Source organism: Mytilus galloprovincialis, chromosome 10 (genome assembly GCF_965363235.1).
Source record: "Mytilus galloprovincialis chromosome 10, xbMytGall1.hap1.1, whole genome shotgun sequence".
In the NCBI taxonomy this organism is placed as follows: Eukaryota; Metazoa; Mollusca; class Bivalvia; order Mytilida; family Mytilidae; genus Mytilus; species Mytilus galloprovincialis.
The window spans coordinates 44,570,617-44,589,698 of NC_134847.1; the positions used below are offsets into that span (position 1 = coordinate 44,570,617).

Sequence of the window (19,082 nt, forward strand, 5' to 3'; positions counted from 1 at the left end):
AGCGCCACACATTTTTTTTTTTTTTTTTATTTTTCTTCTTATGTTTGCGTTATAACGCAAACATAGGAAGAAAAATAAAAAAAAAAAATGTGTGGCGCATTAACGCAAACATAAGAAGAAAAATAAAAAAAAAAAAAAAATGTGTGGCGCTAATACGCTTCCGTAGTTTTCTATAATTTTGATATAATTTGAATTTTCACTGTGTCTAAACCACACCGGCAAAAATTGTTCGGACTCGATGGTATCTAACATCCGGCACAATGACGGAAAATCAATAGACAGAAGAAAAATAGGTTTCTCCTTATTAGGTCTTTCAACCTTTCTGTTGAAAGACCTATTGTATTTGTTCTGATTATTATTATTATTAGGTCTTTCAACCTTTCTGTTGAAAGACCTATTGTATTCGTTCTGATTATTATTATTATTATTATTATTATTATTATTATTTTTTTTTTTTTTTTTCTTCCGCCAAATTTTTTTTCCTTCGCTGTTTTTTTGTTTCACAAGATGTCGCTTAGATATTTGGTATATTATATCGAACAGTTAATGCGCTTCTGAAACTGACACCAAGTAACAAAATCCTTTACCTTGTAAGAGTTATCTCCCCGAACACTGTTTTTCTTGTGGCCACTAAGGCTTCGCAACCGTAAAAGAAACCGACAAATTTATTTTTCCAAATTGCTCGTTACATCCTCAGAATGTTCTGTTTCATTTTGACCGAAGCTATCCGGAGACTCCATATGAGAGTTATCCCCCCTTTTATATATGATATAAGTGATATGCATTTCTAACTGGTAAACCATAAGTGATAGAGACCTAGGGTCTTTTGATTTTAGATCCTTGGTCCAAAAAAATGAAAATTAGGTCAAGGTCAAAGGTCAAGGTCAAATTTTAAATTTTGATTTTTGCTTATTTTCACTTATTTTCAATTACTTAATAAGATTTCGACAAATTCTTTTTACTAAATTGTTAGTTGCGACATGTCGTTACTTATAAATTTTGGTTACAAGGGTGCGTAGACAATAAATGGGAGTTTTCGCCCCTCTTATATTTAGAATTATGCGTAAAGTGATATTACTCAATACACATGAACCATACATAATACAGACCTAGGGTCTTTTGATTTGGGATCCTATGTTTATGACCTTGAAATTGAGGTCAAGGTCATAGGTAAATTGGACGTTCTAGATTTTGACCTTTGGTCGAAATTCATTTTTATACATCATAAAGCCATAGGAACTGACATTTTCAACTGAATCTTTATATTTTCATATCAAAATACATCCTTATTGGTTGAAAGACCTTCAATTGTTCTTTGAACAATTGGTTTTTAATTATTATTATTTTTTTTTTTTTTTTCTTCCGCCAACTTTTTTTTCCTTCGCTGTTTTTTTGTTTCACAAGATGTCGCTTAGATATTTGGTATATTATATCGAACAGTTAATGCGCTTCTGAAACTGACACCGCGTAACAAAAACCTTTACCTTGTAAGAGTTATCTCCCCGAACACTGTTTTTCTTGTGGCCACTAAGGCTTCGCAACCATATAAGAAACCAACAAATTTATTTTTCCAAATTGCTCGTTATATCCTCAGGATGTTCTGTTTCATTTTGACCGAAGCTATCCGGAGACTCCATATGAGAGTTATCCCCCCTTTTATATAAGATATAAGTGATATGCATTTCTAACTGGTAAACCATAAGTGATAGAGACCTAGGGTCTTTTGATTTTAGATCCTTGGTCCAAAAAAATGAAAATTAGGTCAAGGTCAAAGGTCAAGGTCAAATTTTAAATTTTGATTTTTGCTTATTTTCACTTATTTTCAATTACTTAATAAGATTTCGACAAATTATTTTTACTAAATTGTTAGTTGCGACATGTCGTTACTTATAAATTTTGGTTACAAGGGTGCGTAGACAATAAATGGGAGTTTTCGCCCCTCTTATATTTAGAATTATGCGTAAAGTGATATTACTCATGAACCATACATAATACAGACCTAGGGTCTTTTGATTTGGGATCCTATGTTTATGACCTTGAAATTGAGGTCAAGGTCATAGGTAAATTGGACGTTCTAGATTTTGACCTTTGGTCGAAATTCATTTTTATACATCATAAAGCCATAGGAACTGACATTTTCAACTGAATCTTTATATTTTTATATCAAAATACACCCTTATTGGTTGAAAGACCTTCAATTGTTCTTTGAACAATTGGTTTTTAATTTTCTTAATTTTTTTTTATGATATCGAAGAATACATATACATATACAACTATTTTCTATTGTAAGATGCAATATTTTCTACAACCGTTCTATATTAACGGAGAAATAAGTAAAAAAGCACGTCAAAATGACGAATTGAGTGAACCTTGCCTCGAAATTGTTTAATTTCTCGTTAAATTGTTCACATTGTACGGAAAGAAAGGTACGGGAAGATAGATACTGACAAGGAGATTGCAAAACTTGTCATTATGAACATCTCAATACTTGTATTTTTTTAGTATGGAACGAAAGAAATGGGTCATGTCAAATTAAAATACACCGGTTTTGTCAATGTTGTTTACTATACAATGACCCGTTTTCGTCTATATATATCACCCGTTTTTTTTTCTTAGTTTTTAAAACCAACAATTTATGAAAAGCAACTTTTACATGGATCTGAACATTGTCTTTCGAAAGAATTTGAATAGATATTTATTGTAAAGTAAACTTGCCGTGTTTAAGTTTATTTTAAACTGGCATTTTTGGACATAGGTAATTATAGTAATATACACATTTTCCTAATGAAAGGCGTATCCCTTATTTCACCTATCTTCAAACTTAATTTTAAATGGAATATAAATACTCAAAAGCAAACACTGATATTTAATTATATTATAACATTATGATATTTTTTTATATAAGTTTTGAGATACATCGCAATATGTGACCCCCCCCCTCTTTTTTTTTTACAAAAAAACTAAATAACGCTTCAACAAAATTGCAATAATGATAAATCGTTTTTGAGATATGGCGCGACACGTTAAAAAAAAACACACTCCTGTTTTACTTACAAAGTCATGTAACTCAAACAGATTCAATTTGATTTTCACTAGAAGGTTTACAGATCATTTGACCATTATAAGAAATAACTTTTTTAAGTTTCATGAAAATTAAATAAGCTGTTCTCTAGTTACGGGTGTGACATGTTTACGCTGGACAGAAGGATAGACGGATAAATAGACGGACGGACGAACAGAATGATTGATAGATGGGGGAACGGACGGATAGAAGGAAGGACAGACGGACGGACGAAAGTGTACAATAATACGTCCTGTCAAAATTGTGACGGGCGTGTAAAAACGCTAAGAAATGAAAAAAACCTCTCTAAATTAAAGGTCAATAAGTTTTATAAGGATATCGGCCAAGTCGACTTATTTGAATATCTTGTCTTCCTATATCATTTTTGCTATATTACTTTTATATGTTTGAAAATAATAGGTAGAAATTGATAAAAAGAACTTTAATTTCATCATTTAAGGGCAATGCAATAACTCCTCTAAGAAGTAATGTGAGAATTTTGAAGTAAATGGAAAAATGATAGAGCTCAAAATTTTGAAGATATCATCTGGCCCTTTTGAATTTCTTTGTCTACGGCTGTTTTTAAATAATTGACATCATGCACTTGCATGTCCCCTTTGTTAATTAGTTGCCTCAGGTAGGAGGATTAAGTTTTACCGTTGTCTGTCTATACGTACGTGTACGTTCCAAAGATGGTTTCCGTTCTCTAACTTTAGTTTGCCTCATCCAAATGTTATGAAACTTATACACAATGTTATTACCACTAAATACAGATCAAGTTTGAATTTTCGTGGTGTCACCTTTACCGTTCTATAGTAATGCCGCTTTGCAAAGGGAAAAAATGCTTAATTGTTCATTTCCGTTCTCTAACGTATGTTTGCATAAACCAATTATAATGAAACTTATACACAGTACTTATTAATACAATAATCAGATCAAGTTTAAATTTTGGTGCCGTCACTTTTACTGTTGTATCTACTTATGTCCTTTACAAATTGAAAAAAAAACTGAAAAATTTCAAAAATACCAATCAAGTATTTCTTTTTTAATTGGAGTTATCTTCCTTTGTCTATAAATGTAGTTGTTGATTCAACAACAATCAATGCTTTTTAAAATCTTCATTGAAAACTGGAGTTATCTTTCTAAGTCCAGAATAGTAGTTGAATCAACTAAAACCAATGCTTTATACAATGCAATATTCAATTTTACTACCAACTTATAAATTAAAGCAATCTTTACCATTCAGTGCTTTCAATCACTTTGATTATAATTCAGGGTTATGCCTCTTTACAAATGGAAAAAAAAAATAACTGATTTTTTTCGTTTCTGTTCTCTTAATTTAAGTTTGTCTCAAGTAAATTTAATGAAATGTATATGTAATGCTTATTACCACTAAACTTATTAAAGTTCTAATTTTGGCAGCTTCTTTTTTACAGTTCTTGTGTTATTTTCTTTTATAACGTTATATGATAGCGAGGGCATTATCTGTGTCCCTATGGACACATTCCCCATAGGGACACAGATGATGACCCAGCTAGCATATAACATAATAAAAGGACATAACACAAGAACTGTAAAAGTGACACTTCAAAAATTTAAATTCAAACTGAGTTAAGTATTCATTAAATTCAGTTGAGATAAACTTAAGTTAGGAAACAGAGCAATTATCAACATAAGGTTATAAAAGGACAAAACCGAAGAACATGAATCAAAGTGCTTGTACAGTGGCGGATCCAGCCATTTTAAAAAGGGGGGGTCCCAACCCAGAACAAAGGGGGGGTTCCAACTATATGTCCCCATTCAAATGAATTGATCGGCCAAAAAAGGGGGGTTCCAACCCCCGGACCCCCCTCTCCCCCTGGATCCGCCAATGTTGTAAAGATTGTTTTTATTTTTCAGTGAATGGTGCATAGTATAAAGCATTGCACGGGTGTCATTCGGTTTATCGAGAGAAATGATCGTGAAAGAATATCTAACGGCGGTCAAGTATTGAGAGACGATCGTGAAAGTTCTGGTAACGGATCGTGAAAGACATTTAATCGAGAAGACATATGAAAGGTCAGTAAATATTCTAATTTAATTAATTACACAGACACATTTACGACAAAATATAACTGTCTGTCAAAATGGTTCAACATTATGATCAGTATGTCAGAATATCCAGTTTCAAAAGTACATATTTATTACAAAACGACAAAAGGCAGATTGCATCTCGACATTTCAATGACATAAAAAATGTAAACAAACACGATTTTTTCACAAATTCGACTAGATAAACTACTTTTATCAGAATAAGGGCATTGTATTTGAATTAATTAAACGGTTGTCATAGTTATTTTGTATAAATATAATCTGAAACTTGGTAAATAAAGAACTATTTATACAAACTTGATTTTTTGGATCGTGAAAGATCACGTACCACATTTTTGAAGATCGTGAAAACGATCGTGAAAGATCTGATGCTACGAAGACGTTCAAATTATTCTCTAATTATATGACCATTGATATTTGATATTGGTATTGTGAAAGGCTAGATAGGTCAACATCCTCAAAAGGTTTAAGCATTTTAAAAAATTAATATTTTCAGAAAATGAAAAGAAAAAGAAATAACAACTACGGCAATAAGAAAAGACAATAGGTGACAAAACGCCGAAAAAAACAATCCAGTGAAGTTGAGCCAATGGAAGAGGTTGAAGATGCAGATAATGTTACAGAAGCAACACACAAATATTGTGAAGATGAAGTGGAAATTAATGAGATAGTTAAGTTAATACTAATTGTTATCAAAGAAATAGCAAGGTTTGGATTCCTACAGTATCTTTATATGTTGTTCAATCTAATAGCAAATAAGAAATTCGACTTTTCAAATATTTGCTTTTTATTGTTTTGTGACATTTTAAGGTTTTGGAGTACACCCACAACAATATTAATGCGGTATATAAAGGCAACAGTAGTATACCGCTGTTCAAACTCATAAATCCATGGACAAAAAACAAAATCGGGGTAACAAACTAAAACTGAGGGAAACGCATAAATATAAGAGGAGAACAACGACACAACACTACAATGTAACACACACAGAAGCGGACCAAGCATCAGACAAAATCCCACGAGAATAACAAATATAAGATCAAAACCAAATACAAGAATTTGGGATAGACAAGTACCGTGACACGTCTTATCGCAATGTCAATTTACACTCAAAAATAAGAGAATAACAAGAATGTGTCCTCAGTACACGAATGCCCCACTCGCACTATCATTTTCTATGTTCAGTGGACCGTGAAATTAGGGTAAAATCTCTAATTTGGCATTAAAATTAGAAAGATCATATCATAGGGAACATGTGTATCAAGTTTGAAGTCGATTGGACTTCAACTTCATCAAAAACTACCTCGACCAAAAACTTTAACCTGAAGCGGGACAGACGGACGAACGAACGAACGGACGGACGAACGAACAAACGGACGGACGGACGAACGGACGCACAGACCAGAAAACATAATGCCCCTCTACTATCGTAGGTGGGGCATAAAAAACGACGCAACGTTAAATTGTAACACACACAGAAACGAACTACTAATATGTATAATATAACAATGGCCAAATTCCTGACTTGGTACAGGACATTTTTAAAAGAAAAAAATGGTGGGTTGAACCTGGTTTTGTGGCATGCCAAACCTCGCACTTTAATGGCAATGTTACATATAACATTGAAATGACAACATAATATTACAGGACTACAATACAAATAAATAGGAGAACATATTAGACAAAGAAACACATGATTAGTGAATAACAAAAAGCATCAGGTTTAAAATTCAATACGCCAAAAACGCGCCTCGTTCACACAAGACTCACTAGTGACGCCCAGATATAAAAGATCGAAAGCGAAAAAAGGGACAAAGTAGTACAGCACTGAAGATTAAAAGTTGAAAAAGGTTGTGTCAAATACGGCTATGTTTTTTATGCTTGGGATAAGAACATCCTTATTATCCGTTAAAAGAAACCAAGCAGTTCTGGTTCATTGGTAAAATTCTATTTCATGGACGTTGTCAAAGGTTTATGACTGGATATAAAAACACTGATTTCTGTATTAAATCTGGTCACGCATTTTCTTTCACGATCGAAATAAAGCAAGTTCAACAAATATACTATCATAAGTAAAGCAAACAAGACATTACAGCATTTGCGCTTTGGTATTCTATAGTATGTACTATATAGTTAAATCAATCCTTATCTGCGTTGTTTATAAAGAACTTAAAAAGTTCTGTTGCACAAAATGTTGGTTATCGTTCAATCCCAAATTACATGAAATGTGCTGTTTTTGCTATAACATTTTGGTTTAAACGTTGCATATCCATATGATTGGCTAACTAGAGTCGGCCTGCCTGAAGTGCACTAGACCGATTCACAGAGCTGAATCTTTCTCACTTATTAAGACACGTTATTAGTTGTTGTTTTTTTAACTTTCGAGGTAAAGTGTTTAATAGAAAAAAAGATAATAGCTTTAATGTTCATCCTTATCAAAATAGTTACAGGCTTCAACCACTTGCAGATTTATCAAATGGTAAAAGAAATACTGATTTCTGATTATTATATTAAATCTGGTCACGCATTTTCTTTCACGATCGAAATAATACGTTGCCTGATCTTTCACGATCAAGTTTGATGGAAATTCAACAAATTCAAGGTTTTCATAAACAAATTAACGCTTTTAATGGAAGAATATACTTTAATTTTACTGTACTATCAGATACACCAAAGATTAAATTTCAAATATATCATGATATTCTGAAATATGACAATTATAGGTACAAAAAGTGTGTTATTTGTAATTAATTTCATAGACACGCATTGCGCCTTTTGTGTTTTTTCAAAAAGTACTTCATATTTTCTTTATCTTCTTTCACAGTTATGTTGAGGAAGTTAAACCATTTTGACAGACATATTTTTTTGTTCGGATTTGTTCCGCGTTTTGAAAATTAAGCGATTTTTTCAAAGATTTTGAACTAGAATGTACATTAAATGTCTTTCACGATCCGCTACCAGAACTTTCACGATCGTCTCTCAATACTTGACCGCCGTTAGATATTCTTTCACGATCATTTCTCTCGATAAACCGAATGACACCCGTGCATTGGTTGTAGTTGAATTGTTAAAATCATTTTTTTTTAAATTGGAGTAATCTTCCTTTGTCAATAATAGTTGGTAAAATTTAATTTTCAAAATCGATTCAACTACAATTATGGACAAATGAAGATAACTCCAATTCAAAAATGTATGTTAATTATAATTTACGTCTTTTGATTGAGTTAAGCCTTCCGATTGATATTTTATCGTGTGGTTTTCTATGTTGTGATGTTATGCTATTGTTTCAGAAAAAGGGAGAAGATTTGGTACCATTAAAACGTTTAATCCCGTTCAAATGTTTGCACCTGTCCTAAGTCAGGAATTTGATGTACAGTAGTTGTCGTTTGTTTATGTAATTTATACGTGTTTCTCGTTTCTCGTTTTTTATATAGATTAGACCGTTGGTTTTTCCGTTTGAATGGTTTTACACTAGTTATTTTGGGGCCCTTTATAGCTTTTTGTTCGGTGTGAGCCAAGGCTCCGTGTTGTAGGCCGTACATTGACCTATAATTGTTTACTTTTATAAATTGTTATTTTATATTTTTTTAACAGATATTTAATTCAGTTCCTTTGTTTCCATTTGTTAACGAGCATAACTCTCGAACGGTTGTAGTGACACCACTAAATTCAAACTTGATAGATTTATTTTGAGGAAGTAAGCAAATATGTTTATATAATAAGTTTAATAACATTTGGTTGAGGCAAACTAAAGTTAAGGAAACAAAACCAAAAATTCAGCATTTTTTTTTATTTGTTAAGGAGCATTACTCAACAACGGTATATGTGACGCCACCAAAATTCACACTTGATCTTTGTTTTATTGTTATTAGCATTTTGTAGAAGTTTCATAAAATTTGATTCAGCCAAACTTAAGTTAGAGAACGGAAACTAAAAGAATTGTCATTTTTTCCATTTCTAAAGGAGCATAACTCTAGAACGGTTTATATGACGCTACCAAAATTCACACTTGATCTTTGTTTTATTGTAATAAGCATTTTGTATAAGTTTCATAAAAATTGGTTGATCCAAATTTAAGTTAGAGAACAGAAATTTAAAAAAAAATGTAATTTCCCCATTTATAAAGGGGCATTATAACTCTAGAACGATTCATGTGACGCTACCAAAATTCAAACTTGATCTGTAGTTTGTGATAATTAGCATTGTGTATAAGTTTCATAACATTTGGTTGATGCAATCTAAAGTAAGAGAACGGAGACCCATTTATAGAGGAGCATTACTGACTCCACCAAAATTCAAACTTGATCTGTGTTTTGCGGTAAAAAGCATTGTGTATAAGTTTCATTACATTTGGTTGAGGCAAAATATAGTTAGAGGACGGAAACCAATTTCGGGACGTACTGACAAACGTACGTACGTATGTTATACGAATATGAATATGAACTTTGATTGTATATATAAGACCGACATGTTGAACCAAAGTTTTAAGGTGCTAGTTTACAATATAACAAAAATCAGGTAGACTAAGAAATTTTGTTTGGTGAGGGGATATTCGAGTCGACGAAGACTACAATCTTACTAGAAAATACCGTGTTCTTAGCTGAGGATAAGTAAATACCATTGTCATACATGTTTTGGTCTAAAGCAGATTAGATAGACCATGGAAGTACAATATAATACTTCCATGGCTAGACTTAGTGGTGACCTGGGTTGAGTTCAATATCGTAGCCGCTACGATATTGAACGCAGCCCTGGGTTGATTTCAATATCGCAGCAGCTACTATCAATATCTATGTAGCAGCTAGTCTATAGCTACACGTTCAATTATAGTCAAAATATACGTAGCACTACGTAGCAGCTGCGGCCCTGGTCCAGGGTTGAGTTCAATATCGTAGCAGCAAAGCTGCGGCCCTGGTCCCGATGACAGAAATCGATAACAAACTTCGTGACCAAAAACAAAGACTGCAGTCACATACATAGTCTCAGCATCACATGTTTATCATGTGTTTATGTGAAATTAATGAACTACTGTGAACTGTATGGTATTTTGTCTCTGCAGGTGTTGTTTAATTCTATAGTGCACATGATAAATTTAAGTGCATTGAAGTTTACATGTCAATATTTAAATGAAAAATTAGTCTATATATTTATTTCGGTTACTTTTATTTTCAATATTGCTATATTCAGTCTTTTCACATAAACATGCACTTAAAGGAATGCAATTTATCTGACAAGTCCATTAAATGATTACATCATGATTTTTAATGACATCGTTATTTATGTACTTTTAAAAGTTTTCTTCTTGTTTGATGATTATTAATGTCATTAATCCTTCAAAAATTACCATGTTTACCTATAGCTACATGTATAATTAAAATATAGTCATGTAATTAATTATAGGTCGAACAATGTAGCTGGTTTTGGTGTTTGAAAACGCAATCCTCGTTTTGAAATTAGGAATACATAGCTTGCTGTGCGGTATGGGTTTTGTTCATTTTTGAAGTGGCCTGTACTAAAGTTGTTAAGCTGTTCGTCCTTTGGTCTCTGGCAGTGTTTTCTCATTCTCCAGTTAATGCAACACCTTCTTATTTCTATAATGGTCAAATTATATCAGAATTTAGAAAAGCATCTTTTGTAAATATATGTATGTATATCTAAATTTTTTTAATTGTGCCAGTTTAAATTGCAGGGTTCTATTAATTTTTTGGGGATGTACAAGTACTCAGTTCCCTTTTTAAATCATTATCAAACTGCTACTTATTTGGGATGATTAATTTAGCAGCCTCTGTTGAAATTACTCTATCATTGTCAAATTAAAAATATTATACCAGCGTAGAGCGGTCAGTGATGTTTATTGGGATTGTATATATATACACCAGAGACATATATAATATAATAATAAAACGAATTGTATGTCTCTGTTTACACACAACTCATTATTGTAACTTCTTACCTGACGTCAGCTTTGAAATTCGAAATTTGTACCAGTTCATATCGCACATTATTATTTTTATTTGAAGAATGTCTTTGTAGCCTCTGTTTCAATAGCTATAGAACCTTCATCATTTCTTTTAATTTTAGAATTGCATAATCGGTTCTAAATGTTTAACTTGTATAAATTTCAAGATTGTTAAAGTTTAATCAGAAATGACTGAACTGATGATGATTCTGTATGAAAGGCCGTTCATGTCAAAAACCCGATTAAGTAACGCGTAAACAGTTACCGCGATAAAATCACATTTAACACCATAAATACAGTTACGCGGCATTTACTTTTTTAACGCGTTAAGCACAAAACTGCAAAAAAAAAAAATACCAAAAATACTTTCATCTTTCGCCATAACAACGATTTTGAAGACGTCAGATTTTACTCGAAATTTACTAAATGAAATGGCCACATGTGTCATAACTTTGTCAATTAACGCGATAAGGTTTATTGACTTTCAGCAAACTTTTAATATCATCGTCATAAATTACTTACCGTGTAAAAATAAAAAAAATAACGCGTTAAATGAAGGTTTAACGCGTAAAATAAAGATTTAACGTGTATAAAGAGGGTTTAACGCGTTAAATGAAGGTTTAACGTGTATAAAGAGGGTTTAACGCGTTAAATGAAGGTTTAACGCGTTAAAAGAGGGGTTAACGCATTAAAAGAAGGTTACCGCGTAAAAAGATAAGAAAAATGCAATTTAACGAGGGACAAGCATTTTTAATGCGTTCAATGCAACTTTTACGCGTTAAATGTAACTTTAACGCGTTAAATGTAACTTTAACGCGTTAAATGTAACTTTTACGCGTTAAATGTAACTTTTACGCGTTTAATGTAACTTTTACGCGTTAAATGCAACTTAAAAGCATTAAATGCATCTTTAACACGTTAAATGCAAATTTATTGCATTTAACGCGTTAAAAACAACTTCAATTCATTAAATGCAACTTTAACGCGTGAAGGATGTTTTATCGCGTTAAACGATGTTTTAACGCGTTAAATGATGTTCAACGCGTTAAATGATGTTTTAAAACGCGTTAAATTAATGTATCGTAGCAACGTAATTGTGTTTAATTTAACGCGTTAATGTCATTCATTATGACATATGTGGCCAGTGCGACGGGTATTTATCGCGATAAACGTTTTTTTTTTCACTTCGGGTTAAATCCCAAACGTGATAATTGCAAAGTTTAACGCGTAAAATATATTGATTTCTTTACGCGTTAAAATCTTGTTTTAACGCGTTACTTTATCGGGTTTTTGAAATGATCAGCCTTTTATAATTCTGTTACATCATAAGCGTACTCATGAAGGATCTGTTATCCGAAATGTGAAGATAATTGCATTTGATTTTTTCGTTTTTTTTTATTACTGGTGGTGGCTGCTTTGTGCAATTTTTATACGACTGCAAAAATTAAATTTTTTTTGGTCGTATATTGATATCACGTCGTCGTCAGCGTCGTCTCAGCGTCGTCGTTGTCGTCATCAGCGGCGTCCGAAGACGGATTGTTTCCGGATAATAACTTTTGAATAAGAGAAAAGTAATCAATAAAATTTTAATACAATGTTAATAACCACAAAAGGAAGCTTGGGATTGATTTTGGGGTTTATGGTCCCAAAGGTTAAGAATAAGAGGCCCAAAGAGGCCCAAAACAGCATTTATCTAGTTTCAGGACAGTATTTCAATTGTTCTGAAATTGTACCACAATGTTTAATTACCATAAGTAGACGGTTGGGATTTATTTAAGGGGTTATTGGGCAAACAGTCTAGGAATTAAGGGCCCAAAACCAGCACTTTTTCTAATTTCTAGACAATAACTTGTGTGTAACTGTTTGGATCTCTGTGACATTGTGCCACAAGGTTCCATATAACACAGGGAAGACTGTGATTCAGTTTGGGGTTAATTTTTCCAAATATAAAGAATAAGGGGTCAAAAAAGGGCCAAAAAGAAGATTTTTTCTAGTTTACGGACATTAACTTGTGTTTAAGTGTATGGATCTCTTTAAATTTTTACCAGCAGGTTCAATGCCACTAAAGGAAGGTTGGGATTGTTGGGGTTATGGTCCCAAAAGTTTAGGAATGAGTGGCCAAAAAGGGGGTCAAAATAATCATTTTTGTAGTTTTCAAACAATAACTTGTGTTGTAGAGTATGAATCTCTCTGAAATTAAACCACAAGTTTCCATACCATGAAAGGACGGTTAGTATTGACTTTGAGGGGTTATGGCTCAAAATGTTTCGGAATTAGGTGCAAAAAGTGGAAAAACTGGTTATTCTGGTCAATGGACAATCAAGACAATTTAAAAGCAGTATAAGGGGGTAATTCTAGAACATTTAACATACAATGTTGGGTATGTTCGGATTTACCTCCCTTACACTTCTTATCATGTATAAAGAATTGTCAGGTTTTGGACTAATTGCAAAAAAAAGGTGGTAGTAGTTTTCATTTTTTTTTCTCAAATTTCTCAAATTCCAATTTTTTGAAAAGTTAAAAGAAGAAATCTTTAATTGCACAATATTGCACAATAGATTTAAAAGATCTTGACATTTGTTTTGTGTCAGAAACTCGTATTATGTCAAAAATTTGATTACAATCCAAATTCAGAGCTGTATCAAGTTTGAATGTTGTGTCCATACTTGCCCCAACTGTTCTGGGTTCGACTTCTGCTGTCGTATAAAGCTGCGCCCTACGGAGCACCTGGTTAGGCGTTTATATAATTTTTTTTCATTGTGTATACATGTATCTTTACTCGTATTGCTCCAGCTCCCTCGTAAGAAATATCGTTGGCTTATATCCAGACGCTTTATATATACTCGTTTAAAGACCTCGCATTGTTGGCAATGGCCTTGGACAGGTTTCTGCTCTTTGGATAGGTTGTAAAGTCCAATCTCTTTGACACATTCATCATTTCCGTTGATTATATTTCTGTAATTTTAATAACCAACTGTTCTAATCAACGGGACAGGTCAAAAGGAAGTATATATATATACCTTAAAACTTTGTAAACGCATCTTCAAAAGAATTGAATTAATTAATAACCTTCCACGGCCCTTCCATCAGTGTATCACATTTAAGTCATAATATGTAATAAACTGACCATGACATATGGCGTGGTTTTGACCATCTCATAAATGAACACAGACACAAAACGAGTTGCAAAGAATTTGACAACTAACCATGTACATATTCTATACATCTTTTTGTGTATATAAGCTTACACGTCCTTCACAAAGATATATATCACATTGCTTATGGGCCAGCCGGAGACCGCCTACGGGTGTTGGATTTTCTCGCAGTGTTGAAGACCAATGCATTGGTGGCCTTGGACTGTTTTCTGCTCTTTTGTCAGGTTGTTGTCTTTTTGACGCATTCATCATTTCTGTTCTCAATTTTATTTCAATTACCAACTTTCCTAATCAACTAGATCGGTAAAAAGTTTTTTTGTTAAAAACTTTGTAAACGCGTCTTCAAATGAACTGAAAGAATTAATATCCCTCCACGGCCCTTTCATGAGTGTTTCACATTTTTTTTCATAATGTGTCATAAACTGACCATGACATACATGGTTTTGACCAGTTCATAAATGAATACAGACAAAACGAAATTCAAAGAATGCGATAACTGACCTTGTGCATAGCCAAGATACTGGACAAAAACTAGTTTACAACTTTAATGTAAATTATCTTACACGTCCATCAGAAAGATATATCACTTTCTATATATGTTTACCAGAGTGACATTTATCCTTAATTTGTTTTGTTATATAAATCACAATCCTGGGATAGAGGTAACGCGTACTTATAATTTGTCTACTGATTTTGTATTTTATCTGGGACTTATAATTATCCCAGATTTGACTCATCAACTTTTTTTTTCCTTAAAGAGTTTTTCTTCTCGAATTAAAATAAAAGAGATGGTTTATGATTTGTTTTGTGGAAGTCATACATATAAATATATATGGTAAATGCAAAAGGTGACCGGGGCTGGTTGGGATAGGGGTGGGAGGGGGATTTGATGCATTAGCGGACTTCCGTCTATTGTCATAAGTGATTTCTCTGCTTTAAATAGAAGGCGTTAATGATTGAAGACAATATTTTAAAATAACTCAAATTTTCAACAACTGGATTAATTTTCAATTTGGTCTTGACTCTTCCGAAAAGAATAGTAGGGGTAATACTTTGTAAATAGAACTTAAAACTTTATGTTTGTGAAATTTTATTTATAAGGTTGCAGCTACCTAAATTAAAATTGAGTTTGCACAGATTGGATTTTTTTGTTGTGACTATTTTGTTTTTGATGTTATATTTATTCCACCTTTGGTCTCGAGTAACAAGACCATCAAAATACTCACACCGGAATAACACGTGGAATATTTAAAACACTTTTATCAGACTTTCTTTCCCTTTTCTTTGCTATTGGTATATCTTTTGTTTAACTACCCCCTTTCCTCTTTTCTTCTGATACCTTGTTAAAATGCAAATATAAATTTAAAAATTGTCTGAAACTCTTGAAATTAGTTCAGTAATGAAACCCATTTTTTAAGCATAGAATTACCATAGACTTTCTGTGTTTTTCAAACTCAATCTTTCTCTTTTCTAGAAAATACAACATTTGCATTCAACAATGAGCAAAGCCCATACCGCATAGTCAGCTATAAAAGGCCCCGAAATGGAGTTGTTTCACATTTTTGGCTAATCGTAACGTTACGTTACGACCATCCGCTAGTGAACATTGATAACTTATTTGTTATATGAAATATAAAACCATTCACTGCAAATATTGCAGACGCCTGACGCGTCTGGACGCGTTCCAATTTTAAACACAATATGTTCAGTTATTAACATTAGTGTTTCACATTGAACGCCAGCGTTAAAGAATATAACACATTGTGTTCAGTCTTTTAACGCACATATTCAAGACAAGTGTTCTAAATTGAACACTATAAAAATGTTCTTATATTGTAATGGGGAGTGAACAAAAAAATTCATCATTTCAGAGTCAAACAGACGATGAATAAGGGTGATTCGTACTATGATTTGACGATAAATGTATTTTAGCTGTATCGGCATATAAGCAAATTATAGTTTGGTAAAAAAAAAAATGAAACATTTTACAAGAGCGTATTTATAAGCGTGCAAATGATTCATTTTTAATATGAATCTTTTTCTAAACGACTCAAGTTCTTAAGGTATTTTTTTAACAATGTAAATGCGTAAATGCTCATGAAAACGTTGCTCTTGTAAAAGCGTTCTGGTGTCGAACATGATGCGTTCAAATTTACCATTTTCCCTGAACGCCATGTGTTCCAAACATATCCGCGTACATAACAGCGCGTGACGTATTAATGTACCGGAAGTTTGGTTTTTGATCGTGATTGAAGAAGCTTCACTGAAGAAAATTAACAACAAAACTTGATATAATAGGTATGTTTATCTGTATTTATCTACACATGACGAACATAAAAAATATTTTTTTTAGTCATGAAATCAACAAATGTCTACTTGGACAGGACAAACTGAAGTATAAATGGAAGAACATTTTGTTCGAACATAAAACTGCCCCTCCACTTCCACTTAACTATGCTGTCATAATTCGATTAAAAAAGTAGCGGTTCTTTGAGAGATTACATTCAAATTATCATGTTTAAAAAAAAAAAATTAACCTCTGTAAATTTATACGTAAATGTTGAATGATATCGTTGCTATTGTAAATGTGTTCTGGTCTCGAATATGATGCGTTCATGCTAATCGTTTTCTCCGAACGCCATGTATTCCTAACACGACTCAAACATTGTGTATAGAAAGCATTAAGAAGATCAAACGATCATCTACACTTTTGAGGATGTACATTTTTTAATTAAATAAAACCAATGCATAAGGATTTGTTCACAAATGCAAAAACTGTCATGACATTGCAATGTCAAGACAGAAGTTTGTAAAAAAAGGCATACTGCAACACTAATTTTAAATTTCTCATGTATATGTTATTTATAATAGCTTTGTAATTAGTAATTCATTTTAGCAAATGTCCACCCTTGTGCACTGCATTCATGTATTGTAATGTATTCCTATGTTACTTTTATAGGGTACAAACCCAACTATACTGTACTTAAGGGTAATTGTTCGTGCATACCTCGAGAATAAAGAGAACATGTTGCAGTTCAAGAGATGACTACTTATCCTGCACCATAAAAGTACTATATGTAAGTTTAAGAATTTTGAATAGGAGTGCATGTCCATTGACTTCTTACAAGTGTTGTTATTGCAGATTTATCAATAAAATGTGCACCATTCACTTGTTTACATTAATCAGAAAGCTATTTGAGCTAAATTTGATGCAATTACATCATCCGTCAATTATCCGTATACAGATCATAAGTGAAAAAATTACTAAATATCTTTCAAAATAAAGGCAAATGGTAATTAGTTTCTTGAAATGTTAGCAGTTAATTTAGTGACAAGTCTAAGTTGACGATAAAGTTTTGCCTAAAAAACATAATAGCACTTGCTGGACACTTTCTATCATTTTTTAAAAAAGATATAGAACACGAGAGCACATTTGACCACTCAATTACCACTCATTGGCAAATGCATCTTATCTTATAATGCTGACAAGTATAATGGAATTACAAAAACGAAATAAGATTTTCTAATATTCTTAAGGAATGTCGACATGATGAATAATTTGTTTACTCATACACTTCATATTTCACATTTTAGAACTTACGGTTGATGGATAACAAGGTTAAAGAATAATTATAACCCAAGGAGACGAATCCTCTAAAAATGGAAGCTCAAAATCAGTTGTAAACGACTCAAATCATGTTTAAAAGTGTCCAAGGAAGCAGTGTTACATGAACACCGACTCGACTACTAGCATCATATACACAGGGTATTTTATGTTTGATATTGACTATCTGAGTGCTATGCAGCCAGTGGATTATGGAACATTTTGGTGATAAAAGAGTCAGTGGCATCAGTATTTTGTAAAGAAATTCAGAACAGTTCTTGACTTAGGAAGTTGCAAACGATGAGTTAAACATAAGACACTTGACTTTGTTGTAACATAATAATTTTAAATATATGACGAACATTTTGTTTATGAGTAAATATTTGGACACATTTTGCAAATTACAAATGTTATATTTCTAACTTGTCTAACTTGTCATTTTAAAGTTGCTTCAATATTTCACATTTTATTGTACTTTTTTTTTTAAATGTTGCCTTTTTTAATCAATTAAAGACGTTTTTAATCAATTAAAATATTTTTTTTTACAAAACCACAATAATGTTTCAGAGAATATAACACTTTTTCTGGAACATGTAAAATTGTGTTCCAGTAATATACACTATGTGTTCTGGATATTAACACATATTTCTGGAACACAGTCCGAGCTTTCCAGAAGTGTTACAAGGCTTAGAACGCGTAACGGCATACAATTTTGCTCACAAGGACATGTTCCAGATTCAAACACTAGGCGTTCAAGAAGTACACGCTATCTGTTCAAGAATAACACATAGCGTTCGAAAGATGCACACATGATGTTAAAAACTGGAACACGAAAGTTAATATCTAGAACACTGTTACGCGTTCCAGATTCAAACACTAGGTGTTCAAGGAGTACACACTATTCGTTCAAAAATAACACACATAGCGTTCGAAAGATGCACACATAATGTTAAAAACTGGAACACCAATGTTAATATTGAGAACACCGTTACGCGTTCCAGAAGTGTTACAAAAGGGCGTTCAAAAAGTGTTCAGATTCTTAACACTTTTATTTACAGTGTTGCATACAGGCAATGTGTAAAAAAATATATCTTAGAAACTAGTGCAACTTTCTCTTTAACTTACGTGTAAACAAATAAGAAAGTTTCGCTATATATTTCTATGTTGGAAACCGCATTGGGCAACTCTCCACGCACGGTTAGTTAAGAGCGC

General features: G+C 32.5%; 2 long non-coding RNA genes across 2 annotated transcripts; both read left to right on the forward strand.

The window, feature by feature from the left end:
* Window positions 1-5,006: 5,006 nt before the first annotated feature.
* LOC143049192 (uncharacterized) lies at window positions 5,007-5,860 on the forward strand. The gene is made up of 2 exons (XR_012970113.1): window positions 5,007-5,119; window positions 5,649-5,860. It is a non-coding gene; the product is annotated as an uncharacterized LOC143049192 (long non-coding RNA).
* Window positions 5,861-16,364: 10,504 nt separating this feature from the next.
* Window positions 16,365-18,406, forward strand: LOC143047624 (uncharacterized). The gene is made up of 3 exons (XR_012969619.1): window positions 16,365-16,564; window positions 17,226-17,343; window positions 17,861-18,406. It is a non-coding gene; the product is annotated as an uncharacterized LOC143047624 (long non-coding RNA).
* The last annotated feature ends 676 nt before the right edge of the window (window positions 18,407-19,082 follow it).